Source organism: Pinus tabuliformis, chromosome 8 (genome assembly GCF_031772625.1).
Source record: "Pinus tabuliformis cultivar Carrire ecotype Pingquan chromosome 8, CPIR1, whole genome shotgun sequence".
NCBI lineage: Eukaryota > Viridiplantae > Streptophyta > Pinopsida > Pinales > Pinaceae > Pinus > Pinus tabuliformis.
The window spans coordinates 461,308,947-461,321,867 of record NC_142294.1 but is presented as its reverse complement, the minus strand read 5'-3'; positions in this window follow the sequence as shown (position 1 = coordinate 461,321,867).

Genomic DNA, 12,921 nt, shown 5'->3' with positions numbered 1-12,921 from the left:
TCACACACTGTAGTGATCTAATCATCATGTTGCAATTCAGTGTCATCACTTCGTGCAACCATTTCTGCCAACATTCTACTTCTTCATCTGAATCTGAAGTACAGGAACTGTTGCGCTCCCATGAGATTCTCCCATCTGCAGTAGAATTCACCCAATCTTGATCTCGTGAAGTTATCTTATAGATACAATCCGGCTCATCATCGATTCCATCGTCGTGCACGGGTTCCGTGTAGCACGCTCCTTCGGCTCGATCTAGCAGAATTACTACGCGTAGGAACTTTTTCTCGAATATCATCTTTTGCTTCTTCAGATTGATGACTCCATTCATATCAGTGGCCCAGTCTATTCCTAGCAATGAAGGATAAGGATTGCTGTCATCAACAATCTCTATCACTTCAAAGTCCATCTGCATGCTCGCGCCTTTGATATTAACTGTTACCCCTTTCAACCTCCACATGGTAAAAATCTTCTGTTGATTTTCCATTCATAATTGAATAAGGGACCACTGTAATGCGGGTCTGCCCATGCATTCCCATGTCTGTTTTGGTAACACATTCGCGTCCGAACCCAGGTCTAGGATTACCTGATCCATTTCATACTCGCCAATCTACATCGCCAAATCTCATTTCCCTTCCAGTGCGCAATGCATGCTTTCCCAGTTTCTGGACTATGCGATGTTCCCTTGAACCTACACACCTAGTTATCAACTCCTGTAGTCCTTTAACTACCTTCTTGTTAAGCAGCAGTTTCATGCATGTCTCTAAAAAGGTAGTAAGCATAGAAGGATCCATTCCTGACTCTGGTTGATCGTTGCTACCTGAAGTAGAGGCCTCCGTAAAGCTCTTCTTAGCTTCCATAAATGTCACCTTTGCGTGTTCCAAGTCAAACTCAGGTCCCTTTGTAGGATCCTTCTGAACCCATGGATCTTCCTCGGGCCGCTTCCCCCTATCCGCCCCTATGGTCGCGCCACTTCTATGCATCATAGTCACATTTGGGTCTTCTTCGTGTGGTTCAAACCTCATCATTTGAATATTTGGAGTCAGAGTAGGCTAAAGTACCCCTTTCTCGGGCATTTGTGCGATCAACATAGGACAATCTACCATTTCATGATCAAACTGATCACAATATGAATAGGATACTCTCATTAGGTTGGTACAATTGCGAGCATAGTGCCCTGGTCCTCGGCAATTGTAACAAATTAACTGTGCATGGCCCCTCCCTGGTCCCATTCCTCCTCGTCCTCGACCTTGGCCCTGAAATCTAGTGCGCACCATCCCTGTTCTTGGATCGAGGCTTCGCATTTCTGTCTACATCTGATAGGCTAGGGTTCGATCCATCATCAACTCGTAGCTCTGACAAGTACGCTCATCATGGCCCACTAACCTACAAAAATTACAAAACAGTTGTTGGGGTGTCGTTGTATACTTCTACAAAAAATGACATTTATATGTTGTGTACTTTCCTCCTATTTGAGAGATCGCACACCATAACATGAGTGCCGCACTTGGCCCTACTTGTGCCTCTGGTCTCAATGATATTGGTCCCTCGCTTGCCAAGTAGTTCACGAATACTAGACAATGGTCTTTGTCATGGCCCTGACCTTTGCATTTTAAGCACCACACTTCTTTGCACGCCTTCGGCCGCAGTGCCATATCCTGCTTCAAGATTTTCATTTCCAAGCAGAGATTTTGTAGTTGCGTGTAGATTTTTTGAACTCCTAGCCCCGGATCCTGTATCGGTGTTTCATGCAACCTCATTGCCATTTCCAACGCTTCAGCCTGGGTTGAAATATTTTGCTGTGACAGCGTCGTCTTCAGGTGTGGTGTTAAAGATGCCACAAACCATGCGTAGTGTTGCGCATCCATTAGCATCATATTAGCCTCACAAATTGTACTCTTTAGCCTCTAATCCAGATCCCAAGGGGTCTCTCCTGGAAGCATCACGATTTCTTTAAATTTGATGATTGATTGTGTTTCTGATTTCGGCCAGTTAAATTCTCTGTTCAATGCATTATGGATCTCCGCTATCCCAGCATTTGGGTGATCATTAGAGTGCTTGATATACCATATCAGTAAGCGATCTTCCAACATGCTCACCAATGTGGACTCCTTAATGTTGTTGTTCTTAACCCCTTGTGCTTCCCACACTGCTCTTACCACAAACCAGAATTGATTCGAATCCTCATTCCCTACTCCTCTGAATATGGGTAGCTTGATCGTGTTTACCATGCTGAACTATTGGGGTGGTGGAGGTGGGGTGGGTGAAGATGTGGGTGAAGGAGGTGAAACAGGTGGTGGCGCAAGTGAAGGTGGTAATTGTGGAATACACTTCATGACTGTACCTCTCAAAGCGACCCAAGTGCGCTCTTCCTTGCTCTCTCGTGAAGGTGAAATTAAGGGATTGTTCCCTAATCCTTTAGTACCTTTGTAGATATTTCCACTCCACATCGTTCTATTGAAAGCCTGAAAAATCAGGGTTCCAACAAGGGAGATAACCACCCGGTCCAGACCTTAGAACAACTCCTTTTTCGTTTGGAATAGTGGCTTCGATTGGGGATGATGGGACTAGTTTCCCAATCTATTTATGATGTTTGTGCTAATGGGATGGTGTTTTTCTTTTCATGTTTTATGGGGTGAATACTTTATTCTAAACTTAATCTATCTTCTAACTATCATAGGCAATGTATTATAATCAAAGAAAACATCTAAGTGTAAAACTATCCCAGGAGTAACATTTATATATGCGATCTAAAATGATTTCTCAAAGTAATTGATAATGAAGATCATTTAATCATGATAAGAAAAGAATTCATTCAATAATGATCGTTTCATATAAAAAGTTAGCCAAAAAGATTATGAGAAATATATCGAATAAAAAATCATTCATATATTCAGTGTAAAGAATAAATCATCATCATACAAAAGTGCAATAATGATAACTAAGAATTTAAGCTTTCATACATAAATAACTGAAAATGATTTATTGTGTGATACATAAGTAAACAACATTAATAGATAGAAGTACCGTTTGTAAAACGTCCTACTCATGTGGTCTAGCAATATAAATCTACCTTCAAATTAATTAACATCAACTAAGAGTGCAGAAGTGCAATTTCAGTAGCAGCTACTAAACTCAAGTAGAAAATAAATCTCATTCCATTAATTTTACCAAAACCTCCTCAGTGGGGGGCAGAAGTTCATGTTCTGAAGAATTTTTTTCATAAAATTTCTAGACCTCTCTCTAAATGCATGAGAGGGGTTTAAATACTAATCTATGAAACTTAAAAATAGAAATTACAAAAATAGATGAGGAGGTTTAAACGACTTGCCTCATTTTAGAGAAAATAAACAAAAGAAAAATAAAATATGACTAATCCTGCATTTGGTCCTTAGGATCACAAATGTCCAGCATCATCTTTAGAAGCATTGGTTGGCCGACTTCAGCTTTTAGTTGTCCTATGAAGAAGAATTGGTGAGTGCTGGCACTATTTTCTCGGTGGTAGTCATTAGGCATTTTAGAGTCATCCATTGGCTCTGTGGTTTTACTAGGTATTGCTAGTATGCTTCCCAGTTTAACCGATTTACTTGTCTAAATGCCTCTTCCCTTTCTTCCGCTGCCTATTTCCATACTTCTTGAAGTTGTTGTGATTATGGAAGAAAGCCATGGGTGGTTTCTGCCACTAAATTAGAATTGTGTAGATTTTCATCTACAGATTCAATGACATTGATTGGTGCTGCTGCCACATACTCCATTGCCTATTATGTTTCTCTGATTCTAGAACCCCATTTTGCAAATAAAATTTCTTTGTGCGATTCATCTATTTTAGGCATATCGGTTGTTTTTCCATCTTAAGATTTCTACCAATTTAGGAAGTCTGAAACCTTCTTCAAAACTTAAAAACTGGAGAACCCACAGTAAAAACCATTTTTTGTCAACGTTTCAAATCCCAACAGGGATCCATCATGAGGACTATTTTTTGAATGATGATAGTAGAAGAGCTGAAAAGTGATCTGTAGCTCTTCTTGCTATCTTCACCCTAATTTTTTCGAGTAAAATGATTTCACTCCATGTATCCCCTCCGCATAGGGAAATGATTTTGGATTTAAGACTTCTGTGGTTAGTATCTTCTAACTCAGAAACCAGAGAACCCACAGTAAAAACCATTTTCTGTCAATGTTTCAAATCCCAACAGGGATCCATCATCAGGACTATATATTGAATGATGATAGTAGAAGAGCTCACAAGTGATCTGTATCTCTTCTTGTTATCTTCACCCTAAATTTTTCGAGTAAAATGATTCACTCCATGTATCCCCTCCGCATAGGGAAATGATTTTGGTTTTAAGACCTATGTGGTTAATATCTTCTAACTTAGAAATCGGAGAACCCACAGTAAAAACCATTTTCTGTCAACGTTTCAAATCGCAACAGGGATCCATCATCAGGACTATTTATTGAATGATGATAGTAGAAGAGCTCAAAAGTGATTTGTAGCTCTTCTTGCTATCTTCACCCTAAATTTTTCGAGTAAAATGATTTCACTCCATGTATCCCCTCTGCATAGGGAAATGATTTTGGATTTAAGACTTCTATGGTTAATATCTTCTAACTTAGAAACAGGAGAACCCACAGTAACAGAAAATGGTTTTTACTGTGGGTTCTCTAGTTTCTAAGTTAGAAGATATTAACCACAGAAGTCTTAAATCCAAAATTATTTCCCTATGCGGAGGGGATACATGGCGTGAAATTATTTTACTTGAAAAATTTAGGGTGAAGATAGCAAGAAGAGCTACAGATCGCTTTTGAGCTCTTCTACTATCATCATTCAATAAATAGTCATGATGATGGATCCCTGTTGGGATTTGAAGCATTGACAGAAAATGGTTTTTTACTGTGGGTTCTCCGGTTTCTAAGTTAGAAGATATTAACCACAGAAGTCTTAAATCCAAAATCATTTCCCTATGCAGAGGGGATACATGGAGTCAAATCATTTTACTCGAAAAATTTAGGGTGAAGATAGCAAGAAGAGCTAGAGATCACTTTTGAGCTCTTCTACTATCATCATTCAAGAAATAGTCGTGATGATGGATCCCTGTTGGGATTTGAAACGTTGACAGAAAATGGTTTTTACTGTGGGTTCTCCGATTTCTATGTTAGGAGATATTAACCACAGAAGTCTTAAATCCAAAACCTTCTTCAAAATTGAAACATATTTGAGTCGTAATTCTACAACTTGGTTTGTTATGTTGTCACTTATTTCGCATTGAGAATTCCATTGCAAAATCTTCTGGTATAATAATTCTTTTTTATGTAAAAGTTGGGAATTGAGCCCAAGTGCTTTTGTGACGAATTGTTCAATTTTGGGATCATCTTTATGTAGTTTTTTTATGTTCTGCAACTATGCCTCTTTATTAACTAAACTAATTTGATGTGCCAATTACATCTGTTGAAATTCATGCTGAAGCTGAGCCAACTGCATTTTTGCTTGTTGGTTGATGTTGACGTGCTGTAACTATTGTTCTAATAACAAAATCCTATCTTCTTTTTCTTTCAGCAGCAATTGTACCTCTCCTTATTTGTTAATGGTTGCTGAAGCATACACACTAGTGACCTGTGAGAGTCTTGTGAGATTTGATGATGGATATGTAGATGGGTCTTTCCAAAGAACATCCAGAGGTTCATCCTTAGGAGCGAGCACAGAATCCAACTTTCTTTTCTTTATTTGTCTTCTAACGATGGCTTTATGTTGGGGGTTGTAAAATACATCTAGAGGAGGGATTTCCTCTATTCTTAACACAATTTTAGATGTTCGAGCAATAGGAATATGCTTTGTTTCTTGAGTATTAACAGCTCTTTCTATTACTATTTTTGTGGTCATCTCCTGAGGATTCGTTAGTGGCTTTGTATTTTGTTCTTCTATATTGAGTATTTTATTGAAACTTTCCCATTCTTCATCTAAATCAATTACAAGCGGCTTTGCTTGTTCTGTAAAGGGAGTTGAAAATTCGACTTGCTTTTCATACAAAGTTTGTTGATCAGAATTTTCTAGGGACTGGGCCGTATCTTGTATTGATTTTTCGCTCTTGTTAGGTTCATTTTCTGATGTTCTTTTAGATTTATCACCAGATTTTTTTGTGGATACCTTTACAGAACTTGTTTTGGATTTTTCTTTTGAATCTCCACGTATGCTTACATTGGGTGTAGGCTCTCTTTTTGGCTCAATGAGAAATTGGTCCAATGGGACATTAGATAATCTCTCTCTTCTATAGCTATCAAAAGTTTGGAGCCATTCTCGGTCAAAAAGCATTTGCGCCATGTGTCGCACTTCTTTGAAGGTGTCTTTTTGTAGAAAAAGATCATCAAAGGGATCTTTTTCATGGGTAAATACCCTTATTTTAGCCATTGTGGTAAAATCATTCAAAATACAGAAGGGATCATATTACCTTCCTGGGAAGTTGGACAATTGCAAAGATAATGCATTATCAACTTCTTTAAAAGCATGCTGTAAGTCATGCAATGCGAATGCTCCACATGTCATAGGAAATTGGGGCCAACTGCCCTTCTTGGAGTCTTTAAGAATCTTTCTCATCCCTCCTTCACTACATGTCTGATAAGCTATCTCTCTAGCCATCAGTTTGTCCGAGACATAAAAAGGTAGAACATGAGGTGAGGCAATATTGCCAAATACTCTGATATATGTGAATAATTCTTACCCGAACCACCTGGTTACAGGGAGAATATCTACCTCGACTTCTTGTGAAAACCTTGGGGCATCTCGGTTGTAAATTTTCTTGTGGATTGGGAGCATAACTCTGTGACAAATTTTGAAAAAATGTGGAACGAAATTTGATTCCCACATGACTTTGTGATATATTTGAATGGGAAGTGGATTTTGAGTAGTCCACTTCCATCCCATAATAGGGAACTTGAAACCAAAACAAATAGCGTCCATAACATAAGCACTCATGAAAAATGGAGGGTAAACCCTCGAAGCAATACTCCTTTTTCTTTTGTATTCTAAAATTGCAGTGGCTAAGTTATCTGACAAGATTTGAGCCCAATTCATTATTGTAGCATTAAAAACTACATCTACTAGAGGGAACCATTCTGATGAAAATTTGTTGATGTTTGGTTTACCAAACAGTCGACATAACATAGTGACAACATAACAGAAAGGGGACCTAAGAGAACTGGTGGCATACATACCATTTTTGTCTTTCTTGATTATTTCTTCATTGTTTGACCAATTTTTTGTGCATTCTACCAAGTCCTCATTTCCTTTGGAGAACTTCTCGACAAACTGTTTGTTGTAGACTGCCTGCAGCTCTGGCAGATGGTACATGAGTCTCATGTTTTCTGGAGTAAATGGCCCTATGACTTCTTTGCTTGCTGTCTTGAATTCCCTGTCTGATATGTCCGCATCATCTATAATCCACTTAACCATGTCAGTGTAAGGCAATATCTTTGGCCTTTTAGCAATGTGGTGCAAGAATGAGCATGCAAGTTCGGTTAGAGAAGCATTAGAAGAACTGCGTCCATCAACTGTAATTGTTACTTCCATAATCCTTGGTTGTTCTTCCTCTAACAGTGATACATGGTTTCCCATGTAGATGTCCCGGCATCTCGACTCCAAGTGGTGTCTATAAACAGGGGTGTCATCTCTGTCTTTTTAGAAGTGAGTACCTTTCCTTTCTTCACCATTTCTTCAGATGTTCTACTCTGTGTGTTTTTCCTAAAAGTTGCAAGCAAAAAAAAAAAAAGGATAAAAATGCTAGTGCATGCAGAAATAAGCAATAAAAGGACAAAAATAAGGTGACAAAGGATCTTTAATACTAAATCATTTTAAAACATATCAACATGCATCAAATGGCCTTTCACAACTAATCATAATTAATTTAATAAATGGTCACTAATGAATTGTTACACTTTGAATTAATGTTCATAACTTCACATCGAAATTTGGGAAGTACTTTCCTAGAACTGTGAGCCCTTTGAGCTACGATAAAAGTGATTTTGCGATTTGCTTTTGAAATATCGCAGATCGCAATATCGCAAAAACTTGTTTTCGTTAAGACTTACCGCCATAGGAGTTGATGTGATATGCGAGATGTCATCGCATTTCACAATGTCTACATATGTTTTATCAATTACCACTGCATGACTAAAACTGTGATGCGAGAAGATTGTAAGAGTCTTTTAAGATTTCACATTTTGTGGATATGAGATAACTTTTATAAGGAAGGTCCATTGCGATTGTTTTTGTGATGCGAGAATAGTCTTAAAGGCGGGTTTTTTTTAAGGTTTATTTTAATATTCAAGACTTTCTGAGTATAAAGTCATTCTCCAGTTTTTTTTATCATATGGCACTTATTTGAAGAATTCATTGTTTATGAAGTTTTAAACGCTTAAGGTACGAAAATGTGAATTTTCGATGATTTAGCAAGTTTCACTTTGATATCTTATTTTATTCTAAAAATAAAAGGCATGACTATATACTAGGATTGAAATTTTTGGAAGGGTTCCCATTTATTAATGTTATTACTAACACAAATACATGGGGGGTTGTTGATGAGCACAACACATTCCAAACATTAATGTATTCGCATAACCATATTTTCACATAATAGCATCTTAATCTAGGTATTGAGGGATTTAATGTACCTACCTCACGGTCCCTTGAAAAAACGTCGTTCTGCTTCACTATAGCTCATGGTTATGTCTACCATGAACTTAGTGATAAAACCCCCTATTATTCGGTGGAGCCAATGGTCCACAGTTCGTGCAATCTTATCTTTTGATGCCTCTAGTCTGCACACTAACTCCGGAGTCCACACTATCGGTTGATCGAGCGTGTACCTTCCCTGGCTATCGGCTAACCTCGAGATCCACTCATACGGTTCAGAAGAGAAGGACACAAAGAAGACCTCGTGGATTTCCGTATATATGTAGCGATCCAACCACCTCTTCTCAGATAGCTGTGGAGTTCCATTTTCCTATGTCACAAACTTGTGAAGCTTCTTGTCCAACCACTCTTCAATTTCCTTCTTTGTGGGATTCCATTGTTCTAACATCAGACATCCCTTAGGTAGATCCCGGTCCCAGCAACGGAACCATTTGTTGGCTTGTTGGGGCCTGACCCATGTTCAGAAGTGATTTAGCCAAACAAATCCCAAAACTACCAGCCCTTTTGGCAACAGTCTGTAGTGCGTGGACTGAGGTCTCACTCGAGGTAGTATGGGAGGGTGCTGGAACCAGGTTTCCGCACCATAGGGATGTCTTGATGAAGTCTAGGAAGTTTCCTAACCGAATCTGGTGCTTGCACTGCTTCGTGCAGCTGTCTGTCCTTCGCAACCTACGCAATTGCTTCAATGTAGCTCTGTAACTAGTGCACAGAGGGGCTGTCCAGATCTTGATCCCCTTACTGTGCTTTTATTATAGATCTTAACTCAATTATATGGGCCCAATATTCTCATTAATCATTCAACATTCATAACAAGTGCGCGCAATCATAAATAGTAAAGAGATGCATAAAGATATCAGAAACATAGACACAGAATATTCCACAAGTAACTTATCTTTTAATAATCCTCTCTTCAAATACAATCCCAACTTCGCTCTACGCACTCAAATGCAGCGATCCGCACACACATCTGCGAACTCTACCAAGCCTCTATGCACTCAACTACAAAGCCTCTTCTTACTATTACAACCCAAGACTCGGACTTACAGACTCAGAGCAAATTCCTCACTCAAAAACCCATATCACTTAAGACAAAAAACTGACTTTTACACTTAGAGCCTCGCTCTATTTATACAATCCCATGGTCCACGAACCATGGGTAGGCCGACATAGCATACATTAAATTATATTATTTTAGGGTGGAAAACCCTAGACTCTCATGCTCCACACTCACATTTTGCGGGGTCTCTACCTTACATTGACCAAAACTCGGGGTAGAAGCCCCAAGAAGCTACCATGGGGGGATCCATTGCCCAACAATTTTATTAAATGGTTTCCAAAGTCTTCAACAACCTATGATAGATCAAGGGAAGATATTAATCATTGGTCATGATTATGAAGTAAGTTGTTTATAATATTTTATCACTTATGTATTAAATTAATTGGAGATATTGTGTTATTCTAAAATGTCAAATTGTGTTGTGTCTAGGAAGCTCAACAATCATAATCATTATGTGAAACATCTAGGAATGAGTATGAGAAAGATATACAAACAAATGGTGAGTAATTTGTTGAACAAAATGATTCAATTGTCATTTCAACCTCACAGGAAACCATCATTGAATTAAAGAAAATAGGAGCCAATAACATTGAGGGTGGCGTTCAATGCGATGAGTACTCCACACCCACAATTAAAGTAATGTCTCATAGAAAGAGGATAGAAAGGAAAACGATGGATAGAAACGACTTGAAATAACAAAGAATTAAATTAAATTTAATGTTATTAAATCAAGCCCGCATAATTACAGCTCTTCCATTGTAATCTATTATCATTAAATATAACAAATAAGATCGAATAAGATATCACTAGCATCCATATTTGAGATCAGATATCTGCAAAATTGACATTTTTCAAGGAAAACATCTCTCCTCATTAAGAGGAGTGTGATACTACATGGGATTATAGAAGCTAAAGACTAAATATTACTTTAAAAAGTTTCTGTTTTATCTGAAGGTTGAATTTGAAGCTTTTTCTTTTAACTATAAGAAAGCCTTCACAAGAGCCTTAGTATATTTACAAAACAACCATATCCATTCGATCAAAAAAAACGATAACCTCGGAATTAATAGAATAACAAAACAAAGAAAAAAATTATACTTCTTTATAAAAATACCTTACAAAAATATAGTGAGACTAGGAAACATACCTAAATAGCTATCCTATAAATCCCATTGAGGCCCTTATGTTTTAGATTTAGATGAAAAACCATCGAATCTTGGTGAACGCAAATGTTCATCAAACATTTGATACTTAGGTTGATCAATGGATGGGTGTGCTTCGTTACTTTCCAATTAGAATCATGTGATAAGGCCAACTGCAACTGGAGACTTGAACAAATTGACCCATGCAGTTGGGGACACAAAACATGTATCATTCCACTCTAGCTGAATTCCTTAGATAATTAGAATCAACAATTTATAATCCATTTTTCACTACTTCATTAATTGGAATTATTTTACAATTTGAATCAACAATCTATAATCCATAAGTAAATCTAGAAAATAATTTGACATTCGCATATCCTTTTCGAAAAAAAAAATAGTTACACAGGACCTGTTGTTGACATGTAGGGAACCCATTCCAGTCTTTCCTTTGTTTCCGGGAGCTTTGGAACGGGACAAAAATGTTCCATTTCCTGCAGAACGACAACAGGAGCCCAGGCACGTTTCTGGCACGTGGAAAACTTTGAACAGGGAACGTGGGAGCGTCCTATTTGTCATAGACAGTTGGATGATACGAGGCACATTGAGCTCCAATAAAGTATTTTTTAAGTGAAATCCGTGATCAAGATTACGAGGATGAAGTTGAGATCAACGGGAAAGCTGGTCAGTGCACAATGTACAGATTTACTTAGTATTCATGTTATTCTAATTTTCAATATAGTTGTATCTAAACATGACATATATTCTTAAGCAAGTTCTTTGGAAGGCATAAGCAACTTCCTATCAAACTTCAAATATGCTATTCTCTTGCATCAATGAAATTTGATACAAACTCGAATTATTTCTTCCTTCTGTAATATATATGGTTGAAGAGGAAGAACTTGATCGTATTTTTTCCTGTTACTCTCGAGTCAAAATAAATACGTTGGCATACTGCTGATTGAATTTTGAATATTTTAAAACTGGGAAGCATATGTTAAATAATTCATCCCACTAGATACCATATTATTTTTAATTCTTTAAGGTTGATTAATGGAATTGATTGGCCTTCTCTCTCTTTTTATCCCATTAAAAATGATTTTAATTATTAGACACTTTCAGGCTTATTGCGAACTTGTTAAGATGTATTTATGTTATTTTGGCTAGTGTTTAGCTTTGGAGAGCCACCCTGACGTACTTCATGTTTGCAACCAAGATGTTTACATGGTTTTTACCTAAAGTTCTAAAATATACAATAAAATTTTTAATAATATATTCTTATCTTTAATTATACTGTAATTACAGTAAAAAAATTTAAAAATTTTAAATTATAAAATTAATTACTTTTATATTTTTTATTATATAATATTTCCGTTGTGATTAGCCATTTCCTGTAAATTTTAAAAAAACATTTAGCGATTCTCAACACTTTTACCCAAGTTCCCCACTTTTCCAATTCCAGAAAATCGTGCAACATATTAAAAAAAATGCAACATGTTGCAACTATTTGTTTTCTTCATCATTTATCTGTGAGCACTACATGATTTCTTCGATTTCCTCCATCAGCATTGCATGATTTCCTCATCAGTCGGTGAACAGTGATGTGCATGAGGCCATACTCACAGTAAAAATAGGTAAAATCTATATTTATGGAAAATACAGCATATTATCATCAATGGAATATTACTACGCAACCGAGGCCTTCAAAACCGTGAAAGAAAAAAATGCGATACTTTCAAAATTATATACCTATTAAGTAAATTAAGATAATTCCCAAAAGAAAATAAAAAGGGGGATTAAAAAAAATTAACTCATGCATATTCTCATGAAGCAGGTTTTAGATCGATTCAACTTTGTTGTTCTCATGATACCAGTGATGATCTCATACTTATTACCTTTTGTATCGAAAGATACAAAATAGTGTGTATATATTAAAGGTTGTATCAGCTATCATAGATATTGATTATATCATTTAGATATAAATTTTTGTTTTCTTCCTTCTTTTAATTATTGAAATCTAGAATGAGTTTCCTTTTAAGA